The sequence below is a fragment of the Serinus canaria genome, chromosome 12, assembly GCF_022539315.1.
Source record: "Serinus canaria isolate serCan28SL12 chromosome 12, serCan2020, whole genome shotgun sequence".
Lineage (NCBI taxonomy): Eukaryota > Metazoa > Chordata > Aves > Passeriformes > Fringillidae > Serinus > Serinus canaria.
Window position 1 is genome coordinate 18,965,171 of NC_066326.1, and position 27,183 is coordinate 18,992,353.

At 53.9% G+C, this 27,183-nt stretch overlaps 1 protein-coding gene and 1 long non-coding RNA gene across 2 annotated transcripts in view; both read right to left on the minus strand.

Annotated features, from left to right (window-relative positions):
• The window catches only part of EFCC1 (EF-hand and coiled-coil domain containing 1), a 195,638-nt gene that overhangs the window by 116,783 nt on the left and 51,672 nt on the right, over window positions 1–27,183 (minus strand). The window lies entirely within an intron of this gene.
• LOC127060092 (uncharacterized) lies at window positions 998–2,553 on the minus strand. The gene is made up of 3 exons (XR_007778706.1): window positions 2,433–2,553; window positions 1,693–1,758; window positions 998–1,241 (listed from the first exon to the last, which is right to left on the minus strand). It is a non-coding gene; the product is annotated as an uncharacterized LOC127060092 (long non-coding RNA).

Sequence of the window (27,183 nt, forward strand, 5' to 3'; positions counted from 1 at the left end):
TTGGGAATTACAGGGGAGGGGAACAGTTTAAACAACCCAGTGGGACCTTGAGAGATACAATAATGACAGGAAAATTCTGGAGAAAGGGGCAGGAGGAACTGACATGGTTCCTCCTAGGAGGAGGAACAGGGAACATTCAGGAACAAAGGTCAAGTCTTTGGGAAGATGGAAAACCAGGGCAAAGCCAACAACAACTGAGGTGCAAAGGAACAGTCCATTAAGGATAAGATATGCTATAGGAATACAAATGACAAGGGGGAGGGGGATTATAGAACCGACCATTGAAACTGAATTTCAATTGAAAACACAATAGAAACACTCCACAACACCCCAGTGCACAAGGAAGAGCTAGAGATGCCACCACTCTGGACTTCTGTAATGCCCTGGACACATCAGCCCTGCCCAGCATCCTTGTCCCTCCCTTGGGGAGCTGTGGATCTGATGGAGGCACAGTTTGGAGAATGAGGAATTGCATGGCTGGTCACATCCAGGGGGTTGTGGTCAGTGGCTCAGAGGCCCAGTGGATGTCAGTGACCAGTGGTGTCTCTCAGGGTGACAGCAAAACCTCCCTGGACACTGGGAACTCAGTGTCCTGATGGTGCTGCTGGACAAGAGAGATGGAGGTGCCTCCCAAACAGAACTGTTCTGATTGCCCAAGTCTTTTAGACTTGCTCAGTGAATGAGCAGCTGATTGAAGTGCAAAGATACTGAGGAACCACACAATCCCTTCCATGGGAAGAAACATCTCCCCATCCAAACTTCCCTGTCTTTATCCAGCTCCAAGAGGAACAGACATATCTATATCTTATCTATATCTATCTATATCTATCATCTATCATATCATATCTATATCTATATCTATATCTATCTATATCTATATCTATATCTATATCTATATCTATATCTATATCTATATCTATATCTATCTATCTAACAAAATAACTTCAGCTTCAAATAAAATCTCTTTTATTTAAAATAAAATCCTTTTGCTATGAAGTAGTGGTTAGAAAGAAGTTTTATTTTAAAGAGATACTATTTGTAAATACATAAAATAACAGATGCTTTTAAGGTGGCAGGTATGGAAACTGCAGCAAATTCCTCCCTGACAGACATTCTTGAGTGCCTGTTCTCAGGGAGGGATCAGAAGGTCCTGTCCAGAGGGTGGGAGAAGATGTACGCCCTCTTCTCCAGGATCTCCTTTGCAGCTTTTTTAATGGAATCATCCAGGTTTTCATTGGCATCTATGGAGAAACAGAGAAAAGTCAACTGAGGGACCATAAAGAGCTGTTGTAAATTTCTTTCAAGTGTGGTTTTGAATACATATGCAAGAGTGAGTGCCAGGAAGAAACTGAACATTCTCTTCTGAAAAAGACTGATTATTACAGACTGAGCTTCAGAGAGCCAATGCCCAACTGGTCAGTACTTCCCAAAGAGTCCAAATCCCTCATTTCTATCAGTTACATGTCAGGAGTATATACCTAAAATATAGATTTTATATTGCTCAATAAAGAACCCTAGCAGTTTTCTCTAGCTGTGAAGTGAAAAGACTCTTCTCAACAGCTTCCAGCTCTGCTGCTTGTTTGAATTAAAAGCAGAGCAAAACTCTTCTGATGGTCACGTCAAACCAGCGTAAGTTTAATGAGTCTGTGAAAGATGTAAGAGGGAAAAAAAATTACATTTTTTAGTACTTACAGTGTTCTAACTCAGCCATGGGATAATCATGCCATCATTCACTATATCAAATAACTGTAAAAAAGACTGGAAAAGAAGTTATTTTCAAAACTAAGTTTTTTGATGAATTTCATCAAGAAAACCACATAGAAAAAACACAGTAGTTTAAACTTCTCAAAGCCCTTTGATAATGGAGCCCTGATGCCCAGTCATGTGCAGTGCAGCCTCAGCTGTCCCTTTGAGGCCAGAACTGCCAAGGCTCAGGGCTGGGATGAGCCTTCACCCAAAACCAGCTCCAGACTGATTGGCAATCGATCCAGAACAGGGCTCACACAAAGAGCAAAGTCTCACAGCCAAAGCCAAACCTTCTGTTTTAACACTGAATTGGAGCAAACTTGCTTGTCCTGCAACACCACAGTTCCCATGAAACTTTACATGAGCTACTAAATGAGCACTGTCCTGTCCTGAACTCTGCTGCCCAAACACTGTTGAGAACTTGCTCTGCCTCTGCCCTGTGTCCCTGGGGCTGCTCTTGGCCAGGCAGCCTCAGTGGGAGCCAGCACTGGCTGCAGCCCCAGTGGGCCCCCCAGGACAAGGCCCAGCAACGAAGGGGCCACAGAAAGCACTGGGCAGCTGCAGAACCCTCAGCAGAGTTATTTGGACAACCATGGACCGGCCACTGCTCCATAGGATTACGAGTCAGGCTACCAAGGCCAAGAAGCAGAGTTATAAGAAAGCTTTGGAGAAAATCAGCAACTGACCGTCGGATCTCGTACAGCTTGCGAATGCCAAGATAGCAGCATATCAGCACAAGTGGCACAGTGATCACTGTCACCACCGTGCCTATCATGCAGGACCTGCGCACATCCTGGGGGCAGACAATTCTTGGGAGACGCACTGGATCCGGGGCATATATTCCTGCTTCGGTGACAACGTCTGTGGGAGCAATGGGGAGCGTGAGCCCGTGCTGTGCTGCACTGCTGAGCTGGCAGCACGGTGGATCCGGGCAGGAAACTCTCCGTTTCCCCCAGAGCTGGGGCCTGCAGGCACCTTGCCGCCCCTTGGCACAGGCTGTGCCTCCCAGCAGAGCCCAGCAGGCCGGGAGGAGAGCCCGGGGGCAGCGCAGCTGCTTGGGCAGTCGCTGCTTCGAGGCACACGGGCCAAACCCATCCCTGAGCAGCCCCTGCCAGCCCTGGCCCTCCCTGCCCCGTGACCCGTGACAGCTCCCCCAGCCTCAGGGGACAGAGGCAGGCCCTCTCAGGACCCACTGGAGCCTTGCTCTCCCCCTCTGCCCTTTCCCCATCATGGTCACCCCTTGCAGTCGCTCCCAGGTTTCTGGACATGTCTCCCACGGAGTGACCCCAGCAGGACTGCTCATCCTGGCTGAGCCTGGCACAGCAATCACCTTCTGTGGCACTGTCCGGCATCTCCTCAATTCCTGAATTGGTGTCTGGCATGTCACCATTGCTTCCTCCAGGAATTGCTGCCTTCAGCAAAGTCTTTTGCTCCATCTCTGGAGAAATGAAAGGGGACAGATGGATCAGGTGGAGCCATTCCCTGTTGGGGAGGTGGCATCTTCAGGAAGTAGCACTTCTCAAAGACGTGCATAAGGATCAGGGAAAGGCCAAGGCTCTTGGGGCTGCTCCAGGGCCCTCCCCTCCTCCAAACAGCTGCCCCTCCTGATCTGACTAGGGACCAGGAAATCGCAGGGGATTTCAGGACCATGGTGCAGTTTGGGCTGCCTGTCAGCAGATGCCAAATACCTTCCTGCAGAGGCTGTGGAGAAGCTGCAGCCAGGCCAGGCTGGGGAACAGCCCTGCAGGGCGTGGAAGCAGCCCTGGGGCAGCGAGGCTGCCATGGATCCCTTCCCACAGTGCCGGGCACACCGTGTCCAGCTGTGCAGCCAAAGCCCCCGGCTGCTGAGCCCCAGGGGAAGGCTGAGGGAAAGGAACCTACCACGGCGTCTCTCCAGGTCGCTCAGGATTTGCTCCAGTTTTTTAGATTCCTCCAGGGATATATTCTGTTTTGTAGGTTTTTTCCTCCCTCTCAGACGACCTTAAGAGAAAGTATTTGCATTTCCCAGGAATGGATCCCCCAAAAGCAGGGCTCAGCCTGTGGGGTCAGCAATGACACACTACTCACCTCTGCGATGGGTGCTGGGCTTTTGAGCAACATCCACCAAAGGACCTGGGAAAGTCCTCCCTGCAGACACCCCTGTAACTCAAAAGCCAGAGAAGCTTCTGACCCTTGGTTCCTGACAGGCTGTCAATGAATATTCTCTGAGAACTTACCTGCAGAAGCTCCCAGTGTTTCCAAACCATTTTCCATTCCAGCTGCTGGCAAAGCCATCGAGGCACTCTCATCTAGAGGGGAGCAAAGACCAGACCCATTTCCATGGTGTGCTGGGTGCTGGGATCCCCCTCTGCCTTATGGAACTGGGCACTGCAAGGGGGTCGGGTAAGGCCATGGGAGCCAGGTGTGAATGGACAAGGCCAAAGCTGCACAGGGATCTGGGGAGCTCTGCGCTGGCCCCTGCTCACTCTCCACCCTCTTTGCAGGCCCTGTGACACATCCCTGGAGGACAGGCACTGCCACACAGCCAAGATAGTGGCTCAATCCTTACGAGGGCTCAGGCCCAGAGGCACAGCAATTACCTCCTGGCACTGTGCCTGGCATCTCCTCCCTTCCTGCAGCAGAGGCTGCCAATGAGCCCCTGCTTCCTCCGGGAAGTGCTGCTTTCAGCACAGCCTTTCGGTTCATCTCTGGAGAAAGAAAAAGGGACAGCTGGATTAGATGGAGATGTTCCCCTTTCTGGCATCTTGAGTAGGCAATACTGGTAAACCTGATGGGTAAGGACCTGGAAATCATAAAAGCTTTTGGATTGGCCAGGGCACTCCCTTCTCCAAACAGCAGCCATTCCTGATCTCCCCAGGGACCAGGAATTTCCAGGGGAACTCAGGGAATGTATGGCCCATGGTTAAGGCTGGGCTCTCTATCAGCAGATGCCAAATGCCTTCCTGCAGAGTCTGGGGAGAAGCTGCAGCCAGGCCAGGCTGGGGAGCAGCCCTACAGGGCGTGGAAGCAGTAGAGGGACAGCAAGGCTGCCATGGATCCCTTCCCTTCCTGATGTGCCGGGTACGGCGTGTCCAGATGTGCAGCCAAAGCCCCCAGCTGCTGAGCCCCAGGACAAGGCTGAGGGAAATGCACCCACCACGGCGTCTCTCCAGACCGCTCAGCATCTTGTCGAGAACTTTAGCTGCCTCCAGGGATTTCTTGTCTCCTCTGTCTTGGTTCTTCCAACTAGGAGGACCTTAATGGAAAGTTGTTCAATTTCTCCTTCAGGCCTGCGTGGCAGTGAGGGCACCTGTGTGATTGTTGCCCTCCAAGGCACTCCCTCGGCTCTGCCTTTCACTCAGGAGCAGAGGCAGGGGGACCACGTGCTTGCAGTAGCCCCACACTGGGATGGAATTAGCTTCATGCTGGGAAGAAGGGGCAGAAAGGACTCCCTGGAGTTTCCAGCAGCTCTAAACCCAGCCCCAGGCAGGGCCAGGCCTTGGCAGTGGCAGCAGGAGCAGCTCAGGCTCCCTGGGGCTGGCACAGGAGCTGTGAAGGGCTCAGCCCCGGGGCACAGCCCTGGGCCCCGCCCCTTCCCTCTCTGCTCCTCTCTGTGGCTGCACAGAGCACAGGGAAGGACACACTGGCATTGCACATGGGAGGAAGATGGACAGCTCAATGATCCTTCCTCCCACTGACAGCAATCCTTTGGGATGTTGCAGCCTTTATTGCTGCTAGTAAAGTCCAAGATAAAGAAGCAAAAAAGGCCTTTGCAAAACACCCACAGATATTTAATTCAGCCAGGCAGTGATATATTCAGGTCCCAGTCACACACACAGGGTGGGTCCAGCTTTCTCTCTCTGGGGGCCTGGAGGCTGACCGTGGTCTCAAGGCACTATAAACTTCAGGGCCAATCAAGGAAAGGGGAGGCAGTGGCACAGGAACATAGGAACAGGGGAAGGAGCCAAAGGGCTGTAACTTAGGGGATGCCCCCCAGGGCCTCCACAGAGTGATCCCTCAGGCTCCTGAAGGGAGCAGGGCAAGGTTTCCAGATTCTTTCAACTGGAAGATTATATTAAAGGAAAGCGCTCACGAGTGACCTCTTGACACATGGACACTGATTATTCTGTCAGGAAAGGCACAGGAGAACTTGCCTCCAGCATTCTCCAGGGGTTTCAAGCCATCATCCAAGAGGGCATCTAGAAAATCCATGTCGCCATCCCAATCTAGAGGGGAGCAAAGAAGGGAGCATTTCCATGGTGTGCTGGATCCCCTTCCAGTACACCATGCTTTAGGGAACCAGGTGGTGGAAAGGGGGTCATGTAAGGCCGTGGGAGCCAGGTGTCAATGGATAAGGCCAAAGCTGCATAGGGGCCTGGGGGGACTTATGTCCTACTCCTGCACATTCTCCACCCTCTTTACAGGCTCTGTGACACATCCCTGGAGAGGAAACAGGGCGAGGCCCACGCCCGTGGGGGCTCTCTCCCTCCCCCAGAGGAAACCCTCCCTAAAGGCCTGGGGAAAACCATCCCCAGCGCTTCCTGGGGAGCAGGGAGTGCTGTCCCGGGATAGGGGAGACAGGCTGCTGGCTCACCTGCTGCCCGTGCTTGCAGCGGAGCAGCCTGGGCAGCCCTGGCAGGCAGGGCCACGGCCAGGAGGAGCAGCAGGAAGAGGCGCAGAGCAAGGGCCATGGTGCCTTGCCCTCTGCCAGTCCCACAGCTCTTGCTGCCACCGCTGTCCTGACACCGCTGTCCCAATGTCAGCAACACTGCTGCCACCACCGCTGCTGCTGCAACGGTTGTGCTCAGGGACTGACTGCTCGGTCCTTGTGCTGCTGTGCAACCACGGGGCTCTGGGACCTCTGTGACTTCAGAGCCTGCTGTGACCTCATTGCTGGGGCAGGATTTTGTGGGAAGGGAATGGATCTCAAGAGGTACCCTTCCAGCCAGGAGAGTATATCGCTCCCGGCAGATCTTTGCAATCTTGTTTTTTCCCACAAGAAGTGACTCTTATGTTATATGACAAGTGAGACTTTTCATGGTTTTACCTACAATAGCAATGTCAACTCCACACGTTGGTGATTCCCACTATTGCAGGCAGCAGCAGCCCTGCCACGCTGACACTGAGTCCCTGCTGTGCGCTGTGCTGGCCTTTAGCCTCTATTTAAGAAGTGAAGGACTTGATGCCATAGCTTACAAAAATAATGCACCACAGGCCATCAGGGTAGCTGCATGCTTTAGGGGACACCCTAAATCACTGCACATCATATGGGGGTCCTCAGCCACCCGAAAATTCCCCTGTGTGCCTCAAAGAGGACCTCCAAGCCCTGCTCAATTTACAGCTGTCCCTCGGCCCCTGCACACCTTTGGACATGCATTAAATCCCCTGCACAGCTTTTGGGTGTCCCCAGTCCCCCGCACAGCACAGAGGTGACCCAAAGTCCCTGCATGCCTTTAGAGGGACCCAAACAACTCAGGGGGCAGCAGCAACTGAACTATTTTCTGTGTGTGTGTTCACCATGTGTCCCTGGGTGAACAGGAGAAGCCTGGGGGGAAAATCCCCACTCTGCTCAAAAGAGATGCAGGGCTGCCACAGGCCCAGTGTCTGTGGGCCTCTGAGCTCATCCCTCAGGCTATGAAGGACTTCCTTCAGAGTCCAGCCTCACACCACTGTTCTCAAGGCTAGCACCTACTGATGGCTTCAGTAGCAGGCCTCTTTTCCTGGCCTGCTACTGGAGGAGTTCAAGGCCCAGATGATCCCAGGGAAGGAAATGTGCCCTCAGCCCAGGGACGCTCAGCATGGGCTCCCCCAGCCCTCGGGGCCCCACCGCAGCTCACAGCAGCCCCTGCCTGGCTCCTGCCTGCCCACACCGTGGGCATCCACGGCTGCTCCTGGGCATGGAGCTCAGCCAGGGCTGGTGCCAGCTGGGCTTTGCTGCTGCTACCACCCAGACACTGGGGTGGAAATTCCCATTTCTTTATTTAAACATCAAACAGGGGACAAACCCTGCCCAGGCAGACAGGGCCTGCCCACTTTCAGTCCTGGCCGGGGAACAGGACCAGGGGGCTCAGGGGCAGAGGGTCTCGTTTTATCGGGGTGGGTTTTGAGAAGATCTCCTGGCGGTGCTGCAACCATGGCATGGCAGATAGGGGCAGAAGTCGAAAGCAGGGATCACGGGTCAAGTCCTCTTTGCCCGAGTTGTTAGGCTCATCTTCGGAAGGTGCACAATAGCACCTGTGGAGAGAGGAGGTAGCTGAGGCCCCAGCTGCCAGTGGCACACAGGGACCCTCCTGCACAGCAAGGCCCAGCAAGGCCCAGAGCTGGCAAGGCTCCCCAGCCCAGCTGGAGCTGCTGGCACAGCCTGGCCCAGCTGCACAGCTGCCCCTCACGGCCCCGGCGAGCAGGGGACAGCTCTGGGCAGGGTCCCTGGGCAGGAGCGGGCCCCAGAGCGCCTCTGCCTTTCCAGGGCAAGCTCGTCCCTGCTCTTTCTCCTCCCCACCTTGCTTTGCCTCTGCCCTGTACCCCTGGGGCTGCTCTCGGCCAGGCAGCCTCAGTGGGAGCCAGCACTGGCTGCAGCCCCAGCGGGCCCCCCAGGACAAGGCCCAGCAATGAAGAGGCCACAGTAAGCACTGGGCAACAGCAGAATGATCAGCAGAGTTCTTTGGACAACCATGGACTGACCAAACTCCTCTGCAGCCTCACTGGGAATGCTCCCTGACTATGAGCAGCCATTAAAGGAAGCTTTTTGAAGTAAAGAATCACAAATCACTCACCATATTCTCTTCCAGCAATACCAGATTCCTGCACTGAGTATCAACAGGCAAAGTGCTGCACCAGCCACAATTGCTATCATCGTCTTCAAACAAGGTGTTCCCCAGCAGAAAACTCTTCTCCTGATGTTGTCAGCATGTGTTGAGGTGCCAGCTGCATCTGTAGGAGCAGTGGGGAGCATGGGCCCGTGCTGTGCTGCACTGCTGAGCTGGCAGCTCAGTGGATACGGGCAGGACGTTCTCGCTCCCTGTTTCTCCCCCAAGCTGGGGCCTGCAGGCACCTTGCTCTCCCTTGGCACAGGACTGCTCCAGACCCAAACCCCCGAGCTTGTGCGCCAGAATTCCTCTCTGCTGTGCCCTTCTGCGCCAGGCAATACTTGTCCAAGACATAAATCAGGACAAGGAAATTGTCCAGTGTTTTGGAGCGGCTCCTGGGACCTCCCTCCTCCAAACAGCTGCCTCTCTGCATGTACCCAGAGACCGGGGAATCAAAAGGTATCTCAGGCCTGGAGTGCGGTTGGGGCTCCCTTTAAGCTGCTGCCAAATGCCTTCCCTGCAGAGGCTGAGGAGAAGCTGCAGCCAGGCCAGGCTGGGGAACAGCCCTGCAGGGCATGGAAGCAGCAGCGGGGCAGCGAGGCTGCCATGGATCCATTCCCGCTGTGCTGAGCACAGCGTGTCCAGCTGTGCAGCCAAAGCCCCCGGCTGCTGAGCCCCAGGGGAAGGCTGAGGGAAATGCACCCACCAGGCTGGCTGTCCACATCACTCTGTTTTTGTTCCAGATAGTTGGATTCCTCCAGGGACGTACTAGCTCCTATAGGATTGTTCTTCCTTCTCAGGGGACCTTAAGAGAAATGTTTCCATTTCCCAGGAATGGATTCCACAAAACCAGGGCCCAGACTGTGGGGTCAGCAGGGACACACCACTCACCCCTGCGATGGGAGCTGGGCTTGTGAGCAGCAACCAGGAAAGGAGCCTGAAAAGTCCTCCCTGCAGACACCCCTGTAACTCAACAGCCACAGAAGCTTCTGCCATCTCTGCTCATCTGCACAGGCACCACGGTGTCGCAGAAGCAGTGAGGGGATCGCGCAGGGCCAGGGCACACATGTGCATGGTTCTGTCCTGGCACCTGCAGCGATGCCCCCCTGACCAAGCTTTGGGCTCTGAGCTGGCCGCTCTCCCATGGGGAAAGGCCTTGACCTACCCTACCCATCTCCCAGAGGCTCAGTAATGGCTATGGCTTGGGAATCCAGAACATTGTCGTCAACAGGGTAATTGTCATGATTAGGGTGATATTCATCATCAGGTTCATCTGAAAAGAAAGGCAGGACAGAACAGCTCCTGTGTCACTGCTGAAGATTGTCCTTCAGGCCTGAGTGGCAATGAGGGCACCTGTGTGATTGTTGCCCTCCAAGGCACTCCCTCGTCTCTGCCTTCCACTCAGGAGCAGAGGCAGGGGGACCATGTGCCTGCAGTGGCCCCTCACTGGGATGGAAGGAGCTTCATGCCGGGCAGTCGGGCAGAAATGGCTCCCTGGAGCTGCCAGCAGCTCTAAACCCAGCCCCAGCCAGGGCCAGGCCTTGGCAGTGGCAGCAGGAGCAACCCAGGTTCCCTGGGGCTGGTAGAGAAGCTGTGCAGGGCTCAGCCCCGGGGGACAGCCCTGGGCCCGGTCCCTTCCCTCTCTGCTCTTCTCCGCAGCTGCACAGAGCACAGGGAAGGACACACAGGCATAGCACACGGGAGGGAGATAGACAGCTAAATGCTTCCTCCTATTGACAATAATCATGTGGGATCACTTTGGGCACAAGAGGAGAAATTTGGAGGCCAGGATTTCCAGAATCCTTCAAACTACAGAGTATCTTAAGGGAAATGACACAGGAATATTACTCTGGACAATGATTACACTAGGACAATGATTACTCAATTAGGAAAGGGTAGCTGATAGCTGAACTCCACCAAGCCCCAAGATCCTTAGACCGTGCTTTACCAGTGTTTCGAACTGATGCAAGCCACGATCCCAGTCTAGAAGGAGCACAGATGGAAACCATCCCATGGTGTGCTGGGATTCCCTTATAAAGGGAGCCCAGAACTGCAAAGGGGTCAGGGGATGCTGTGTTCCAGGGTTCAGGGGATACTGTGTTCCAGGAGAGCCAAGGAGCAGAGAGGGCAGCTCAAGCCTCAGCAGGGCTCAGGCCCAGAGGCACAGCAATTACCTCCTGTGACTGTGCCTGGCTTTGCCTCCCTTCCTGCAGCAGAGGCTGCCAATGAGCCCCTGCTTCCTCTGGGAAACTGAGCCTTCACCACAGCCTCTCCTTCCATCTCTGCTGGAAGGAAAAGGGACAGCTGGATCAGGTGGGGCTGTTCCCCAATGGGAAGGTGACATCTTCAGGAGGCAATGCTTGTCTAAGTAATGGATAGGATTCAGAAGAAAGATCAGGTTTTGGGAGCTGCTCCAGGGCCCTGCCTCCTCCAAAGATCTGCCCCTCCAAATGTGCTCAGAGACCGGGAAATTGCAGGGGATCTCAGGGTGTGAATGGCCATGGTGCAGTTGGGGCTCCCTGTGAGCTGAGGCCAAATGCCTTCCTGCAGAGGCTGGGGAGAAGCTGCAGCAAGGCCAGGCTGGGAAACAGCCCTGCAGGGCGTGGAAGCTGCCCTGGAGCAGCAAGGCTGCCATGGATCCCTTCCCGCAGCAATGGGCAATTCATGTCCAGATGTGCAGCCAAAGCCCCAGCTGCTGAGCCCCAGGGGAAGGCTGAGGGAAAGGAACCCACCACGGAGTCTCTCCAGAGCACTCAGGATCCTGTCCGTGTGTTTGGATGCCTCTAGGGACTTAGTGTCTCCTCTAGGTTTGTTCCTCCCTCTTGGAGGACCTTAAGGGAAGTATTTGCATTTCAGATGAATACATCCCACAGAACCATGGCTCAGCCTGTGGGGTCAGCAGGGACACACTACTTACCCCTGCGATGGTTGCTGGGCTTGTGAGCAGCAACCAGGAAAGGAGCCTGAAAAGTCCTCCCTGAAGACACCCCTGAAACCCATCAGCCACAGAAACGTCTGTCACCTGGTGCCTGCCAGGTTGTCAATGATTATTATCTGAGGGGAACATTGACAACATACCTGCAAGAGGCTTAAGAGGCTGCAAATCTTCATGGAGCCAAGCTGCTGGAAAAATCTTCCTAGCATGCTTATCTAAAGGGGAGCAATGACCAGACCCATTTCCATGGTGTAGTGGGATCCCCCTCTGCCTTAGGGAACTGGGCACTGCAAGGGGGTTGGGTAAGGCTGTGGAAGCCAGATGTCACTGGACAAGGCCAAAGCTTCACAAGGGCCTGGGCAGCTCTGGGCTGGTTCCTGCTCTCTCTCCACACTTTTTGCAGTTGGTGTACCAGTCTCTGGCGGGGCAGTGGGAGCAGCCCAGGACCCTGGCCCTCTCTCACTGCCACACAGGAAACCCTCACTAAATCCTTGGGGAAAAATGCAGCAGGCAGTCCTACAACTATCCCTCCCAACCTCTGTCCCTCTTTCTGCTGCAACAGCTTCCCCAGCCCAAGGGCACTTATCCAGGCCCTCTTAAGACACACTGGAGCCTTGCTCTGCCTCTCTGCCCTTTCCCCACCAGGAGCACCACGGGCAGCCGCTCCCAGGTTTCAGGACGTGTCTCCCACGATAGGACCCCAGCAGGACTGTTCAGTAACCGACTGCCCTGAGCCTGCTCGGGTTAATTCCTCTGGGCTGTGCCCGTCTTGTCTGGGCTGAGCTGGGAGTGCCAAGCAGCAGAGAGGGCAGCTCAAGCCTCAGCAGGGCTCAGGCCCAGAGGCACAGCAATTACCTCCTGTGACTGTGCCTGGCTTTGCCTCCCTTCCTGCAGCAGAGGCTGCCAATGAGCCCCTGCTTCCTCCGGGAAACTGAGCCTTCACCACAGCCTCTCCTTCCATCTCTCCTGGAAGGAAAAGAGAGAGCAGGATCAGGTGGGGCTGTTCCCCAATGGGAAGGTGGCGTCTTTAGGAGGCAATGCTGCTTCAAGACATTAATATACCATTAAGGAAGTCATCCAAGCCTCGGATCAGGTCCAGGGCTGTCCCTTCTCCAAACCACCACCCCTCCTGATCTACACAGAGATACGCCAGGAAATTTCAGGTGATCTTAAGGCATGTCTGGCCCATGGTGCAGTTTGGACTCCCTGTCAGCATCTGCCAAATGCCTTCCTGCAGAGGCTGGGGAGAAGCTGTAACCAGGCCAGGCTGGGGAATTGCCCCACAAGGCATGGAAACAGCAGCATGGAAGAGAGGCTTCCATGGATCCCTTCCCGCTGCAATGGGCACAGCATGTCCAGATGTGCAGCCAAAGCCCCTAGCTGCTGAGCCCAAGACAAGGCTGATGGAAATGCACCCACCACGGGTCCCCTCCAGATCACTCAGCTTCTTGTCCATGTATTTGGATGTCCCCAGGGACGTACTGTCTCCTATAGGTTTGTTCCTCCCTCTTGGAGGACCTTTAGAGATGTACTTGCATTTTCCCCCAGACGGATCCCACAAAACCAGGGCTCAGCCTGTGGGGTCAGCAGGGACACACTACTCACCCCTGCGATGGGAGCTGGGCTTGTGAGCAGCAACCAGGAAAGGAGCCTGAAAAGTCCTCCCTGCAGACACCCCTGTAATTCAACAGCCACAGAAGCTTTTGTCACCTGGTTCCCGCCATGTTGTCAATGACTACTCTGAGGGGAACATTGACAACATACCTGCAAGAGGCTTAAGAGGCTGCAAATCTTCATGGAGCCAAGCTTCTGGAAAAACCTTCCTAGCACGCTCATCTAGAGGGGAGCAAAACCAAACCCATTTCCATTGTGTGCTGGGATCCCCTTCATGCCTATGGGAACTGGGCACTGCAAGGGGGTTGGGTTAGGTGTGGGAGCCAGATGTGAATGGACATGCCAAAGCTGCACAGGGGTCTGGGGAGCGCTGGGCTGGCTCCTGGTCACTCTCCACCCTCTTTGCAGGCTCTGTGACACATCCCTGGGGAGGAAACGGGGCCAGCCCCAGGCCCGTGGGGGCTCTCTCCCTCCCCCAGAAGAAACCCTCCCTAAAGGCCTGGGGAAAACCATCCCCAGCACTTCCCAGGGAGCAGGGAGCGCTGTCCCGGGAAAGGGGAGCCAGGCTGCCGGCTCACCTGCTCTCTGCGCTTGCAGCGGAGCAGCCTGGGCAGCCCTGGCAGGCAGGGCCACGGCCAGGAGGAGCAGCAGGAAGAGGCGCAGAGCAAGGGCCATGGTGCCTTGCCCTCTGCCAGTCCCGCAGCTCTTGCTGCCACCGCTGTCCTGACACCGCTGTCCCAATGTAAGCACCACTGCTGCCACCACCGCTGCTGCTGCAACAGTTGTGCTCAGGGACTGACTGCTCGGTCCTTGTGCTGCTGTGCAACCATGGGGCTCTGGGACCTCTGTGACCTCAGAGCCTGCTGTGACCTCATGGCTGGGGCAGGATTTTGTGGGAAGGGAATGGATCTCAAGAGGTACCCTTCCAGCCAGGAGAGTATATCGCTCCCAGCAGATCTTTGCAATCTTGTTTTTTCCCACAAGAAGTGACTCTTATGTTATATGACAAGTGAGACTTTTCATGGTTTTACCTACAACAGCAATGTCAACTCCACATATTGATGATTCCCACTATTGCAGGCAGCAGCAGCCCTGCCACACTGACACAGAGTCCCTGCTGTGCGCTGTGCTGGCCTTTAGCCTCTATTTAAGAAGTGAAGGACTTGATGCCATAGCTTACAAAAATAATGCACCACAGGCCATCAGGGCAGCTGCACACTTTAGGGGACACCCTAAGCCACTGCACATCATATGGGGGTCGTCAGCCACCCGAAAATTCCCCTGTGTGCCTCAAAGAGGACCTCCAAGCCCTGCTCAATTTACAGCTGTCCCTCAGCCCCTGCACACCTTTGGAAATACATTAAATCCCCTGCACAATTTTTGGTTCCCCAGTCCCCCGCACAGCACAGAGGTGACCCAAAGTCCCTGCATGCCTTTAGAGGGACCCAAACATAACACTCAGGGGGCAGCAGCAGTGCGGAACCATCCTCTGTGTGTTCACCATGTGTCCCTGGGTGAACAGGTGAGGCCTGGGGGGAAAATCCCCACTCTGCTCAAAAGAGATGCAGGGCTGCCACAGGCCCAGTGTCTGTGGGCCTCTGAGCTCATCCCTCAGGCTATGAAGGACTTCCTTCAGAGTCCAGCCTCACACCACTGTTCTCAAGGCTAGCACCTACTGATGGCTTCAGTAGCAGGCCTCTTTTCCTGGCCTGCTACTGGAGGAGTTCAAGGCCCAGATGATCCCAGGGAAGGAAATGTGCCCTCAGCCCAGGGACGCTCAGCATGGGCTCCCCCAGCCCTCGGGGCCCCACCGCAGCTCACAGCAGCCCCTGCCTGGCTCCTGCCTGCCCACCCCGTGGGCATCCATGGCTGCTCCTGGGCATGGAGCTCAGCCAGGGCTGGTGCCAGCTGGGCTTTGCTGCTGCTACCACCCAGACACTGGGGTGGAAATTCCCATTTCTTTATTTAAACATCAAATAGGGGACAAACCCTGCCCAGGCAGACAGGGCCTGCCCACTTTCAGTCCTGGCCGGGGAACAGGACCAGGGGGCTCAGGGGCAGAGGGTCTCGTTTTATCGGGGTGGGTTTTGAGAAGATCTCCTGGCGGTGCTGCAACCATGGCATGGCAGATAGGGGCAGAAGTCGAAAGCAGGGATCACGGGTCAAGTCCTCTTTGCCCGAGTTGTTAGGCTCATCTTCAGAAGGTGCACAATAGCACCTGTGGAGAGAGGAGGTAGCTGAGGCCCCAGCTGCCAGTGGCACACAGGGACCCTCCTGCACAGCAAGGCCCAGCAAGGCCCAGAGCTGGCAAGGCTCCCCAGCCCAGCTGGAGCTGATGGCACAGCCTGGCCCAGCTGCACAGCTGCCCCTCACAGCCCCGGCGAGCAGGGGACGGCTCTGGGCAGGGTCCCTGGGCAGGAGCGGGCCCCAGAGCGCCTCTGCCTTTCCAGGGCAAGCTCGTCCCTGCTCTTTCTCCTCCCCACCTTGCTTTGCCTCTGCCCTGTGCCCCTGGGGCTGCTCTCGGCCAGGCAGCCTCAGAGGGAGCCAGCACTGGCTGCAGCCCCAGCGGGCCCCCAGGACAAGGCCCAGCAATGAAGAGGCCACAGTAAGCACTGGGCAACAGCAGAATGATCAGCAGAGTTCTTTGGACAACCATGGACTGACCAAACTCCTCTGCAGCCTCACTGGGAATGCTCCCTGACTATGAGCAGCCATTAAAGGAAGCTTTTTGAAGTAAAGAATCACAAATCACTCACCATATTCTCTTCCAGCAATACCAGATTCCTGCACTGAGTATCAACAGGCAAAGTGCTGCACCAGCCACAATTGCTATCATCGTCTTCAAACAAGGTGTTCCCCAGCAGAAAACTCTTCTCCTGATGTTGTCAGCATGTGTTGAGGTGCCAGCTGTATCTGTAGGAGCAGTGGGGAGCATGGGCCCGTGCTGTGCTGCACTGCTGAGCTGGCAGCTCAGTGGATACGGGCAGGACGTTCTCGCTCCCTGTTTCTCCCCCAAGCTGGGGCCTGCAGGCACCTTGCTCTCCCTTGGCACGGGACTGCTCAAGACCCAAACCCCCGAGCTTGTGCACCAGAATTCCTCTCTGCTGTGCCCTTCTGTGCCAGGCAATACTTGTCCAAGACATAAATAAGGACAAGGAAATTGTCCAGTGTTTTGGAGCGGCTCCTGGGACCTCCCTCCTCCAAACAGCTGCCTCTCTGCATGTACCCAGAGACCGGGGAATCAAAAGGTATCTCAGGCCTGGAGTGCGGTTGGGGCTCCCTTTAAGCTGCTGCCAAATGCCTTCCCTGCAGAGGCTGAGGAGAAGCTGCAGCCAGGCCAGGCTGGGGAACAGCCCTGCAGGGCATGGAAGCAGCAGCGGGGCAGCGAGGCTGCCATGGATCCATTCCCGCTGTGCTGAGCACAGCGTGTCCAGCTGTGCAGCCAAAGCCCCCGGCTGCTGAGCCCCAGGGGAAGGCTGAGGGAAATGCACCCACCAGGCTGGCTGTCCACATCACTCTGGTTTTGTTCCAGATAGTTGGATTCCTCCAGGGACGTACTAGCTCCTATAGGATTGTTCTTCCTTCTCAGGGGACCTTAAGAGAAATGTTTCCATTTCCCAGGAATGGATTCCACAAAACCAGGGCTCAGCCTGTGGGGTCAGCAGGGACACACCACTCACCCCTGCGATGGGAGCTGGGCTTGTGAGCAGCAGCCAGGAAAGGAGCCTGAAAAGTCCTCCCTGCAGACACCCCTGTAACTCAACAGCCACAGAAGCTTCTGCCATCTCTGCTCATCTGCACAGGCACCACGGTGTCGCAGAAGCAGTGAGGGGATCGCGCAGGGCCAGGGCACACATGTGCATGGTTCTGTCCTGGCACCTGCAGCGATGCCCCCCTGACCAAGCTTTGGGCTCTGAGCTGGCCGCTCTCCCATGGGGAAAGGCCTTGACCTACCCTGCCCATCTCCCAGAGGCTCAGTAATGGCTATGGCTTGGGAATCCAGAACATTGTCGTCAACAGGGTAATTGTCATGATTAGGGTGATATTCATCATCAGGTTCATCTGAAAAGAAAGGCAGGACAGAACAGCTCCTGTGTCACTGCTGACAATTGTCCTTCAGGTCCAAGTGGCAATGAGGGCACCTGTGTGATTGTTGCCCTCCAAGGCACTCCCTCGGCTCTGCCTTCCACTCAGGAGCAGAGGCAGGGGGACCACGTGCCTGCAGTGGCCCCACACTAGCATGGAAGGAGCTTCATGCTGGGCAGTCGGGCAGAAATGGCTCCCTGGAGCTGCCAGCAGCTCTAAACCCAGCCCCAGCCAGGGCCAGGCCTTGGTAGTGGCAGCAGGAGCAACCCAGGTTCCCTGGGGCTGGTAGAGAAGCTGTGCAGGGCTCAGCCCCGGGGGACAGCCCTGGGCCCGGTCCCTTCCCTCTCTGCTCTTCTCCGCAGCTGCACAGAGCACAGGGAAGGACACACAGGCATAGCACACGGGAGGGAGATAGACAGCTAAATGCTTCCTCCTATTGACAATAATCATGTGGGATCACTTTTGGGCACAAGAGGAGAAATTTGGAGGCCAGGATTTCCAGAATCCTTCAAACTACAGAGTATCTTAAGGGAAATGACACAGGAATATTACTCTGGACAATGATTACACTAGGACAATGATTACTCAATTAGGAAAGGGTAGCTGATAGCTGAACTCCACCAAGCCCCAAGATCCTTAGACCGTGCTTTACCAGTGTTTCGAACTGATGCAAGCCACGATCCCAGTCTAGAAGGAGCACAGATGGAAACCATCCCATGGTGTGCTGGGATTCCCTTATAAAGGGAGCCCAGAACTGCAAAGGGGTCAGGGGATGCTGTGTTCCAGGGTTCAGGGGATACTGTGTTCCAGGAGAGCCAAGGAGCAGAGAGGGCAGCTCAAGCCTCAGCAGGGCTCAGGCCCAGAGGCACAGCAATTACCTCCTGTGACTGTGCCTGGCTTTGCCTCCCTTCCTGCAGCAGAGGCTGCCAATGAGCCCCTGCTTCCTCTGGGAAACTGAGCCTTCACCACAGCCTCTCCTTCCATCTCTGCTGGAAGGAAAAGGGACAGCTGGATCAGGTGGGGCTGTTCCCCAATGGGAAGGTGACATCTTCAGGAGGCAATGCTTGTCTACGTAATGGACAGGATTCAGAAGAAAGATCAGGTTTTGGGAGCTGCTCCAGGGCCCTGCCTCCTCCAAAGATCTGCCCCTCCAAATGTGCTCAGAGACCGGGAAATTGCAGGGGATCTCAGGGTGTGAATGGCCATGGTGCAGTTGGGGCTCCCTGTGAGCTGAGGCCAAATGCCTTCCTGCAGAGGCTGGGGAGAAGCTGCAGCAAGGCCAGGCTGGGGAACAGCCCTGCAGGGCGTGGAAGCTGCCATGGAGCAGCGAGGCTGCCATGGATCCCTTCCCGCTGTGCCATGGGCACAGCATGTCCAGATGTGCAGCCAAAGCCCCCAGCTGCTGAGCCCCAGGGGAAGGCTGAGGGAAAGGAACCCACCACGGAGTCTCTCCAGAGCACTCAGGATCCTGTCCGTGTGTTTGGATGCCTCTAGGGACTTAGTGTCTCCTCTAGGTTTGTTCCTCCCTCTTGGAGGACCTTAAGGGAAGTATTTGCATTTCAGATGAATACATCCCACAAAACCATAGCTCAGCCTGTGGGGTCAGCAGGGACACACTACTTACCCCTGAGATGGTTGCTGGGCTTGTGAGCAGCAACCAGGAAAGGAGCCTGAAAAGTCCTCCCTGAAGACACCCCTGAAACCCATCAGCCACAGAAACGTCTGTCACCTGGTGCCTGCCAGGTTGTCAATGATTATTATCTGAGGGGAACATTGACAACATACCTGCAAGAGGCTTAAGAGGCTGCAAATCTTCATGGAGCCAAGCTGCTGGAAAAATCTTCCTAGCATGCTTATCTAAAGGGGAGCAATGACCAGACCCATTTCCATGGTGTAGTGGGATCCCCCTCTGCCTTAGGGAACTGGGCACTGCAAGGGGGTTGGGTAAGGCTGTGGAAGCCAGATGTCACTGGACAAGGCCAAAGCTTCACAAGGGCCTGGGCAGCTCTGGGCTGGTTCCTGCTCTCTCTCCACACTTTTTGCAGTTGCTGTGCCAATCTCTGGCGGGGCAGTGGGAGCAGCCCAGGACCCTGGCCCTCTCTCACTGCCACACAGGAAACCCTCACTAAATCCTTGGGGAAAAATGCAGCAGGCAGTCCTACAACTATCCCTCCCAACCTCTGTCCCTCTTTCTGCTGCAACAGCTTCCCCAGCCCAAGGGCACTTATCCAGGCCCTCTTAAGACACACTGGAGCCTTGCTCTGCCTCTCTGCCCTTTCCCCACCAGGAGCACCACGGGCAGCCGCTCCCAGGTTTCAGGACGTGTCTCCCACGATAGGACCCCAGCAGGACTGTTCAGTAACCGACTGCCCTGAGCCTGCTCGGGTTAATTCCTCTGGGCTGTGCCCGTCTTGTCTGGGCGGAGCCGGGAGTGCCAAGCAGCAGAGAGGGCAGCTCAAGCCTCAGCAGGGCTCAGGCCCAGAGGCACAGCAATTACCTCCTGTGACTGTGCCTGGCTTTGCCTCCCTTCCTGCAGCAGAGGCTGCCAATGAGCCCCTGCTTCCTCTGGGAAACTGAGCCTTCACCACAGCCTCTCCTTCCATCTCTGCTGGAAGGAAAAGGGACAGCTGGATCAGGTGGCTGTTCCCCAGTGGGAAGGTGACATCTTCAGGAGGCAATGCTTGTCTAAGTAATGGATAGGATTCAGAAGAAAGATCAGGTTTTGGCCAAACCCATCCCTGAGCAGCCCCTGCCAGCCCTGGCCCTCCCTGCCCCGTGACAGCTCCCCCAGCCTCAGGGGACAGACTGACAAAAAGTCTGCAGCCAGCAAAGAGATGGTCCCAGTAATCGTGTGCTGCTTTTCTTCCCTGCCCTTGGTCCCAGAAACATCCCTCAGATGCTGTAAATGCCCACACATGGGCTGACCAGCCCCTATGCTTTTCCTGTCTGCTCTCTGAAGGTTTGCCACAAATCCACCAATAAATTCCAGGTTACCTCTGTGAATTGCACACTACAGTTTCCTTCATTTTTCCCACTACCTGGAGGCTCCTGTATATAGTATTGGTCTTGAGGATCTCTGATTCTTTTCAGCAATTTTTTTCTTTTGAGATAGATGAAACAGCCGTATTGGTTTTAGTTTTGCTAGGTCTGGTTTTTTTCTTAGCATGATGATTTACTTATTGTCTACATGTAAACTTATTTTTATTGATTTTTTTTTTGTTCCCCAAGCAATTATTTTGACAATCTATCATCCAGTTATTAGTGAATGATCCATAAATGAAAAATTTGGACTCTCTTCTAATAGGCATAAACAATCTCAGCAAGCTGTATTTTTAACTTTAATGACATCCTTTCTCCCCCCTCCCAGCTTCTACAATGATCCTTTTTGAAACATCCCTGAGGATAGGTAGAGTTGCTTTGGAAATGCTTGGCTTAACGTGGGAATGGATTATTATTATTTTTCATGCTATAAATCTACATTGCTTCAAGCTCCACAGCCTCAGTCCTGATTTGGGGCTCAATGCATGGATGCCTGCCTGAATTAAAACAATGTTTGTGAGGCAGCTGAAGAGCTTAGACCTCAGAGATTAAAATTCCTGGGAGGAGGAGGAGGAGGAGGAGGAGGAGGAGGAGGAGGAGGAAAGGGTAAAATCCTTTTTCAAAGACTGTTTTTTCACTTCTAGTATGCCAGAAGTAGGGTAGACTACACCTGTCTTCAGATGTCATGGAATTACAAAACAACTCTCTACAGTGCCAGACACCAGCACAAATTCCTCAAGACTTTGCTTCCCAATGCATCAGCTTTAATTCTAGTGAGAGGGAGGCCTTACTTACAGTCTGATCACAGCAAATCCACAAAGCAGTCTTGCCACTGTGGGAATGGCAAGAAGAATTTGCTTGTGAACATATGAATACGTCCCACTCAATCATGAACAAAATTTGCCTTGACTTAGAAGAAAGTAGACAAGGAGCAATGCAGTATTTGGGTTTTATCCAGTGATGAATGGGGCAAGAAGCTGTAACAACTTCCCTCTTTGACAGAACACAAGTACTGATACAGCCAATAATGCACCCACATGAAGGCAGGAATCTTCAGGACACTCCTTTATTTCTTAACAAGGAATGGGCAGAAAAATGCTGGCATTTACCTGAACTGGAAGCTCTGCTCCTCTCCTGTTTCTCCTTGAGCACACTGTGCGTTATTTGCAGATTTCACTGCCCAGCCCATGAATCCTGTCGTGGCCAATTGCTAAATGACACAACTACCAAATTACAGGGACCATTATAATCACCCCAGCACTAACCCAGCCCTGCTTTGATGGTGCACAGGAGCACAGAATGGCTTGGCTTGGAAGGGACTTCTAGAGGCCATCTAGTCCAATCCCTGCAGTGAGCAGGGACACCTTTAACTAGGTCAGGTAGCCCAGAGCATGAGCTTGAATGTCTGCAGGGATGGATGTCCTCCTCTCTGGGCAACCTGTGCCAGGGTTTCAAAACCTCCCGTGTAAAATATGGGTTTCTTTCATCTAGTCTGAATCAACCATCTTTTAGATGAAAACCATTCCCCCTTGGTCTGGTCACAAAAGGCTCTACTAAAAATTCTGTCCCATCTCTTTTACAAACCCCCCTAGTATGCTGAAAGGCAGCAATCAGGTGTCCCTGGAGTCTGCTCTCTTCCAGGCTGAACAGCGCCAGCTCTCCCAGCCTGTCTCCAAAGCAGAAGGGCTCCAGCCCTCAGAGCATTTTGTCCCTCCTCCGGACTAGATCCAACGGGACCATGTCCTTCCTGTGTGGGGAACCCAGAGCTGGATGCAGTACTCTGTGGTGGTAGAGGCAGAGACAGTACAAAGACACATACTCTGTTTCTAGAAGGCTTCAAACCCTGTTTCTATTCTAGCATGCCTGCTTTTTCTACATTCTTACAAAGTTCTTTGCACTTTGCTCATTGGTCAGGAAAGACAAGCAAAGTGCTTCTTGGAATAGGCAGTTACATGTTTCTCCTATTCATCCTTCTTTTTTTCAGGTTTCTATGTCAAAAACCATGGCAAAAAATTCTTTCAGAGGTAAAAATGGATCCTCTTGTCAAACAGCTCAATGGCTCAAAGAAGTCCCTGTAAAACTTCTTCCACAGTTCTCCAGGTGGATGTGGGAACTCAGAACATCACTCCTGATGTCCAGAGCTACCGAGAGAACCCTTGGGGGTCTTGGGGGTCTTGGAATGTTGCCAAAAGCACTTGGTGGCTTGATTTTGATCCATCTAGGGATGTGCCACCGATGTATGAGAAGATGGAACCTGTGGGAATTACCCGGGTGTGAATGGTGAAGGGAAAATGTAGTTATAGGGTAAATTACAGATTTTGGGGTTTCTGTACAGGGGGGGTTATGGAAACAAGATGGAGGAAACAAGGCAGGTCACAAGACTCTTCCTCCTTCTTCTTGTCATCCATCTTCTGCTGTGGTGTTGGCATTTGGGGATTGGTCTGGGGTAAGAATGTATCCAGTGACGAGGGTGATAGGTATTGGGGATGAAAAGTAAATATAACATACGTTGTTTTTGTTATAAAAGATGTGCCCGCCTTGGGGGTGGCCAGAGTGCCTTTGGCTGCCGTGCTGGTCAGATCCCAGTCGGGCAGAGAAGGGACTTTACAGATAAGATATAATAAACAATTCTGAAGACCGAAAAATCCTGGAGTCCAGACCCATCCTTTGAGACACAGCCTGCCAGAACCACCCTAAGCATGTGTGGGGACAGAGACAAACAGCTGAACTCCACACCTGGCGGTCCCTGGGTGGGCTCGAAAGGGGGCCAAAGAAAAGGTGGGCCACAAAAGGTGGGCCACGAGGGTGAGCCACGAAGGTGGTCTGCAAGGACATCACTGCAAGGCCAGCAAGGGCTGTGGTCAAGCAAGCAGTCGCGCCGGCGGGCAACTCCCTGAGTTGGACGGGTTCCCAGGAAACCACTGATAACCACTTGGGAAAGCAGCCAGAGGGATCCGAAGAAGCGGCAGCCAAAAAGGACATTGCACTCCACCTCTGCTGAAGGAGATTCGTACCAGAACAGCCCAGACCGGGATTGGAAAGGCGCCTCCGACCCCATCTCCTGTCATCTGCTGGACAGACGCCAGGAGCCTTCGGACTGCTCTGACGACGCGAATTCGGTAAGAAGGTCAAAATTAAGAACATGGGAAACACATACTCCCAGGAGCAAATAGAGGTTCTGTCAGCTTTACAAAGCTTGGCAGAGGAAAACACAGAGGGAATTCCTAGGAAAGTACTCAAAGATGCATTGATGTGGGTGAGATTCAAATATCCAGATTTGGAGACCCGTGTCTTTATTTGAAGTGGGTCTCTGGAGAGAAGTGAACAGGCACATGCATCTCTTGGCCACAAAAGGCAATGAGAGGGCCTTGAAATTGCTGTCTCCAGCAAGAATAATGTTAGAAGCTACCGCGGTAAGATCGCGGAGGATAGCCAGGAAATCATCAGTTTTAAATCCCACAGGAGCGGGGCGAAAAGGGCAAGGCTCGGAGCAGAGACTGGCTCTAGTCCAAACCAGCCCTGGGGAAACAGCTCCTGATGAGAAGGAGCAAGGAGCAGTTTCACTGCCTCAGATTCCACCACCCCGAAAGCCCAGGAGGCCTCTAAAACGCCCTGAAACCCCAGAAATATCGGGGAGTTCGGGTTCTGGTTCGGACACAGATACGGTCCTTATCCCAGATGAATTAAGATTTTCATTCAGCGAACCGGAGGGGTCAAAACGCCCGGCAGGGGCAGACCTCCCCAGTTCACAGAAACAGCACGGGAAAGGGACCGGGAAAGTTCCGATGCCGGGAAGGGGGGCCGCGGGGGGACCAGAACGGGAGGAGGGATTGCTCTCTCACGGCAGCCGTGGCCGCGCGGCGGCGGCGGCGGCGGCGAGCGCCGGGGGGGGCACGGAGGCGGTGTGGGAACGTGAGTTCCGGCGCGGGGTTTGCGAGCGAAATGCCGAGGGCGGCGGTCTCGGCTGGCGCTGTGCCAAAGCTGCGTGCGGAGGGCGAGACCCGCGGGGCTTCCGGGAAGGGCTCTCAAAGTAACGCGTCCATGTCAGACACGGGCGGCGAGCTCGGGGCAGCCGCGGAACCCCGAGTGGCACCCGTAGGTAGACGTAGGAGACACCTGATGGTGCAGGACCCGGACGTTACGCTGAGAAGGTCCGCCTGCATCGCGGGACGCAGGCAGGCACAGGCGGGGCGGAGGCTGCACACGCGGGCAGGGGGCGTGGATACAACGTCAGAGGAGGAGGAGGAGAGAGAGTCAGGGACAGACATAGAGGAGGAGACATCAGAGACGGAGCGGGACGGAGACAGTGACGTCAGTTCAGGGGAGACGGGAGGCATTCCCGAACCTGCGCAGGCGAAGAAAGTGCGGCGGGAGCGCGGTCGAGGGCGGTGCCGATCCCCTGTGACGTTGCGGGCGAGGAGGGGCCGTGCTCGGGGTTCCACATCCCGCGACTCCACCGCTTCCTCGGCTCCGGCTTCCCCGATCCCAATCCCTGCAGTTCAAACCTCTTCCATTCCTGAGAGACGTGCATGTGTTCAGGCTTCATTGTTGGCTCATTCAAAACCCGTGCGAACTCAGTTCCAAAAACCAAAAACGCTGCACTCAGCCAGGGCGGCTGAAGAGCCGACCGAGTCTGTGACGTCATCACGGTCCTCCAGGCCGATCACAGCGCCGTCTAGTGGCGAGAGGACCACATTGCAGGACATCTGGCGCGACCGACAGATCCGGTCGGTCGCGCCACAGTGCCATCTTGGCAACAACAACAATGCAGCAATTTTTTCCAACATCTTATAAAGGGAAGACGTCAACGAAAAAGGAAAAGGAAACACAGCAGACAGATATTCTGTCGACTTCAAAGCTTCAAAGATTCGAAGACAAGCCATCAGAAGAAGAAGAAAAAGAAGAAAAAGAAGAAAAAGACATTATACAAATCACAGCTTCAGAGGGAACTCCAGCATGGATGTTTACAATAGCAGATGCAGCAAAAACCTTTTTGCATTCATTTGAGACAAAGAAGAAGAAGAAGCCACAAGGGTTTGACATTCCTTTTTTGGATTTGGGATGGGAGCAAGACCGAAAACCTCAAGTCGAAGGATGTGGACCAAGGAATCACCAACGACTTCCAGGGTTCCACTGAGCACGCTGTGGCCATCAGAACCACCAGAGAAGGAGCTTCCAGGGGAAGGAGAAAAGCAACCGAAGAGGTCAATAGATTGGGAAAGCATCAGAAAGGAGCTGTCCGAGGAGGAAGGTTTGACAAGAAGACCAGAAGACTTGACAATGCCAGTGACTTATGATGCACAGGGACAAAACCCAAGGTGGGAAAGGCTGGATCGCAATGTGATCAAAGATTTAGCAAAAGCCATTCAGAGCAATGGATTGAATTCACGATATTTTAAACAACTATTGCAGGGGACATTTGACATGTATGAGTTTACACCATATGACATCCGAAACCTTGTGTCAATCATTCTCACGGACACGGAGAATCTCATCTGGGACAGAAGATGGCGAAGGTATCTCGAAGAGTTGAGGAACAGTTATCAAGGCGGACCAAATGCAAACCTCACTGTAGCACAGTTGGCAGGAGATCCTCCAAATGACAACCCAGCAGAACAAGCGGCACGACTTCCGAGGTGAGTGCTGAACAACATCAAGGAAGCGGCACGAAGAGCAATCATACAGATTCCACCAGCAGGAGTTCCAGATGTCCCATTCTCTTCCATCAAGAAAGGTCCCACAGAACCATTTTCACCATACATAGATCGACTCTCACAAGCTGTGGATCGACAGGTGACAGACGAACAGGTAAAGCAGCCACTCATGCAAAGTTTAGCCTTCGGCGGTGCCAACCCGGATTGCCAACGGGTCATCTCAGCAATGCCAGGACGGCCATCCTTGGCAGAGATGGTGGAGGCTTGCAGCAAAGTGGGAACGCCTCAGCATGTTGCGTCAATCGTGAGGGACGAGTTGAGGAGAGAGTGGGAAGAACAGATGAAGGAACAGATGAAAGGACATTTAGAGAAACAATCAAAGGAGAAGACGCTGGAAGAAATGCTCCAACAACAGAAGAACGAGATAATGAGTGAAGTTCATGCAGCCATCAAGAAGAGCAACCCATTAGGAGGACAATGTTACAGGTGCGGAGCGTTTGGACACATGATGAAGAATTGTCCACAGACGAACATTCAAGTGCAGGCACAAAAACTGCAAAACCCAGTCTGCGAGCGGTGCGGAAAAGGAAGACACACAGCAAGAGAATGTTACTCCCAGAGAGACGTGTATGGAAATCCTTTACCATATCCGGGAGACGGAAATTTCAGTGCACAGAACCATCATCAACATGCTGCGACACAAGTGATGGTGATGACCCAAGAGCAGACAGTGCAATCATCGGAGGACGTCAAGCAGATGCACTCAGTAAAGTCTGCAGATGATTTCCCAGCGACCCAGACCTCCTTCCACCAAGAGCACAGTGCACATTGGCAATTTCCAAATTAGTTTCTTGAATGAAAGTCATGCGAAGATACCCACAGGAAGCAAGATTTTTGAAAGTAGGATTGGAATTCAAATGTAAAGATGGTTCAGGACTCTCCACAAATTGTGGAATTGATAGCAGTTGTTCAAGCAACCTCTCAACGTGGTCAAAGATACCACATATGTTGAGGGTGTGGTCAGGTGATTGGAGGGTTCGCTTTTGAAAGAAGTCAACAATGAAGTTTTAGATTCATACTTAACGAGCATGAAAACATTGCTAGAAAGCAGGGAACATAAATATTGAATCACTCACATTAGGACTCACACACTTCTGGGATTTCTAGCGGAAGGGAACGCTCAGGCAGACAGGTTGGTAATGCCCATTTCACAAACAGCTTTCAGGCAAGATAACGGGGGAATCCTTTAGTCTTGATCAGAAACCCCGAGTCAGGACAAATAGAGGGTCCTTTCAGACTAATCACTTGGGGCAAGGGTTTTGCT